Consider the following 4,412-nt stretch of genomic DNA (forward strand, 5'->3'; position numbering starts at 1 on the left):
GAAGTATGCATGACATCATCTTAAGAACTTGTGGACTTGCAGCCAGCCCTATCCCAATTGGAAGAATGAGAACAAGCTACAACAGATGAATTAGAGGAAATTAATCTTGGCACTAGTGATGACCCTCGTCCCATATTTATTAGTGCCCATATGTACAAGGATGAAAAGGATGAATACAAACACTTTTTATCCAAAAACAAGGACGTCTTTGCTTGGAGTTACAAGGAGATGGCTAGGCTTGATCCGAATGTAGCAGTACATCACTTAATCGTTTAAAATGATATTACACCTATTAAGCAACAACAACGTTGTTTTCGTCCAGAAATATTATCTCAAATAATAGCTGAGATTGATAAACTTTTTGCTGCTGACTTTATCCGAGAAGTCAAATATCCTACGTGGTTGGCTAATATAGTCCCTGTTAAAAAGAAAAATGGAAAAACCCGTGTTTGTATCGATTTTCGTGATTTAAATAAGGCTTGTCCAAAAGATGATTTTCCTCTTCCTATTGTTTGTATCGATTTTCGTGATTTAAATAAGGCTTGTCCAAAAGATGATTTTCCTCTTCCTATCTCTGAATTATTGATAGATTCCAAAAGATGATTTTCCTCTTCCTATCTCTGAATTATTGATAGATTCTACTACAGGTCATGAAGTATTATTGTTCATGGATGGTTATTCGGGGTATAATCAAATTTGTATGACACTAGAAGATGAAGAGTTTACTGCTTTTAGGATACCAAAATGTATCTTTTGTTATAAAGTAATGCCTTTTGAACTAAAAATGCCGGTGCATCATACCAACATGCTATGACAGAGATTTTTACTGATCTCCTCCATGAAAAAGTAGAGTGTTATGTTGATGACATTGTGATAAAAACAAAGCATAGAAATGAACATTTACAAGATCTTTCTTTGGTTTTTAAACGCTTAAGAAAACATCAATTAAAGATGAACCCGACAAAATATGCATTTGGTATCTCATCAGGAAAATTTTTGGGGCTTGTCGTTCGTAAAGATGAAATTGAGATTTATCTAGCAAAGACAAAGGCTATCATTGAAATGCCACAACCACGAAACCTACATGAGCTAAAAAGTCTTCAAGGGCGACTTGCATACATTCTACATTTCATTGCTAATTTAGCCGGCAGGTGCCAACCATTTACAAGACTAATGAAAAAATACGTTTCTTTTGAATGGGATAATGCATGTCAAAATGCTTTTGAAAGTATAAAAAAATATTTGACGTGTCCACCTGTGCTAGGAGTCCCCATTATAGGGCGACCTCTAATATTATATACGGCTACATTACCCATGTCTTTGGGGGCATTATTGGCCCAAGTTAATGATGAGGGAAAGGAAGTTGCTTTGTATTATCTAAGCCGTATGATGCTGGGGGCAGAACAGAACTATCCAGGTATGGAAAATATATGTTTGGCCTTAGTTTTTGCAGCCGAGAAACTTAGACATTATATATTAGAGCATGCTATTCACTTGGTATCTCGTGCAGATCCTCTCAAATATATTCTTGGAAAATTAGTTTTATCAGGTCGCTTAGCAAAATTGCCAATGTTTTTGACTCAATTTGATATTGTCTATGTACCTCAAAAGGCTATTACAGGACAGGCTTTAGCAGATTTTCTAGCCGCTCATGCTTTGCTAGGAGAAAAAGAGATTGAAGATGATCTTTCCGATGATGAAGTTATGTCTACCTTCATAGCCCCTTCATGGGTCATGTATTTTGATGGAGCTAGTCAATGAATGGGGGCAGGAGCTGGAGTTGTATTTGTTACTCCTAAAGGAGAATCTCTACCATACTCTTTTACATTGACTTGAGCATCATCTAATAATGAAGCTGAGTATGAGGCTCTTGTCATTGGTCTCGAATTAGCATTAGATTTACATCTTGATCCATTGGTAGTCTATGATTATTCACAACTTGTTATACATCAACTGAATGGAAAATATGCTGTCAAAAAGAAGGAATTGATCCCATATTTTCTAAAGACCCAGGAGTTGATCCATCAATTTCAAGAAATTCAAATTGAACATGTCCCCTGATCTTATAATCATAGAGCGGATGCTCTAGCAAGCCTTGCGGCTTCATTGGCTATTTCTCTGAACACTACCCTCCAAATAAATGTTGAAACAAGGCGGGTACTATCATTGATACTTGAAGAGTCACCACAAGAGACATTAACATCCTCGGCTTTTTCGGCTTACATTGAAGAGGAAACAGATTAGCGAAGACCCTTACTGGATTATCTCAACCATGGAATTCTTCCTGCAGATAATCACCAGAGACAACAAATAAAGAAGGATTATCTCAACCATGGAATTCTTCCTGCAGATAATCACCAGAGACAACAAATAAAGAAGCGTGCTATACATTATACTTGCATTGAGTCCTGCAGATAATCACCAGAGACAACAAATAAAGAAGCGTGCTATACATTATACTTGCATTGAGGGGATTCCCTTTAGGCGATCTTTTGATGGTATGCTTCTTCGATGTTTATCTTAAAATGAAGCTATGAATGCTTTGAAAGAAGTACATGTTGGGGTATGTGGAGCTCATAAATCGAGACAAAGGCTTTATATCAACTCAAACATCTAGGATAGTGCTGGCCTGCAATGGCTCGAGATGCAATGCAATTTGCTAAGAGATGTCATGTTTGTCAAATTCATGTAGATTTTATACATCAACCCACATAACCACTCTATACAACTAATGTATCCTTGCCTTTTGATGCATGGGGGATGGACATCGTAGGCCCCATCATCCAAAGGGCATATCTATATCTTGGCTGCAACTGACTATTTTTTTAAGTGGGCAGAAGCTATCCCTCTAAAAGAGACACGAGGTGTAGATGTGGTCAATTTTGTTCGTACTCATTTAATATATCGATTTGGCATACCAGCTAGAGTTATATTTGACAATGGAACTCCATTCAAAAATCAGGATATGCAGAGACTTTGTGCAAAATTTCATATTAAACATTACTTTTCATCAGCATATAATGTAGCAGCTAATGGTCAAGCTGAGGCATTCAATAAGACATTATGCAAATTACTGAAAAAGTGGTCTCCTATAATAAACGAGAATGGCATGAGTGGCTTATGGAGAGTTTATTGGCATATCATACTACTATTCGAACACATACAGGATCAACACCTTATGCATTAGTCTTCAGAGGTGAGGCCGTACTGCCACTTGAAGTGCAGATCCCATCTTATAGAGTTACAATCCATGAAGGACTTTCAGAGGATGAAGCACTAAAGGCTCGACTAGAAGAATTGGATGGTTTAGAGGATAAGCGCTTAAGAGCAAAACATATTTTGGAGACATACCAGGCTCGTATTTCATGAGCTTTTGATAAAAAAGTTCATCATAGATCCTTCAAGGTTGGCGATTTAGTATTGGTTGTTGTTCATCCTATGATTATCACAAGGCGTTCATCATAGATCCTTCAAGGTTGGCGATTTAGTATTGGTTGTTGTTCATCCTATGATTATCACAAGGCGAACAAAAAGTAAATTTGAGCCAAAATGGGTTAGTATTGGTTGTTGTTCATCCTATGATTATCACAAGGCGAACAAAAAGTAAATTTGAGCCAAAATGGGAAGGCCCTTTTATAGTACAAGAGGTTTATGTTGGCCTTCTTATTTTGATGATATTTAACAAATAATTTATTAGTGATGTTGTTTGTCTAGTGTTTGTGCATTTTTATTTATTATAGACAAACAACGAGTTGGATGATGGATGGAATTGCTCTTTTACGATCATATCTAATGGAGGTTGGCGGAATAGTGGAAGTGAAGCTATGCAAATCTAAGTTAAAGATTCAAGTTCAAGCTTTATCCATAAGTATACCAAGTCTAGCCACATCGAAGATCAAGATTGTTTGGGTATACTTAGTATAGGATAATATTGTGTGTGATTAATTCTATAAGCTCACGTTTGCACACACACTTCATTTGTGAATTTTCATGAAAATAGGTGTTTTTATGCAAATTATATTCAAATATATTTTGGACAATATCAACCATGTTAACATCATTTGTTAAGTCCATAAAAAGTTTACACAAGTTTTCAAAACCTGATTTGATCTAAAATGGAAAAATTAACATGTTTGAAAAACATGTATTTTGGCATTGTTGAATTTTTTCTGTATTTCACAAATGGTAAGAGCTATTTGAAAAATTCTTTTTCCAACATGTTCATATTCATGTTTATAAACTTTTCCAAGAGTTTTATATTTTTTAGAATTTACTTACTATTTTTAACAGAGCCTTGAAACTCAACTTTAAAATCATTTCAGGCTGATAACCAGTTATCAGTCGACTGATGAAGTCAGTCGACTGATGAGTTGAATGAAGAAAGTGTCTGGAATGTTCATTTTGCTCTCTGT

Source organism: Asparagus officinalis, chromosome 4 (genome assembly GCF_001876935.1).
Source record: "Asparagus officinalis chromosome 4, Aspof.V1, whole genome shotgun sequence".
Taxonomy (NCBI): domain Eukaryota; kingdom Viridiplantae; phylum Streptophyta; class Magnoliopsida; order Asparagales; family Asparagaceae; genus Asparagus; species Asparagus officinalis.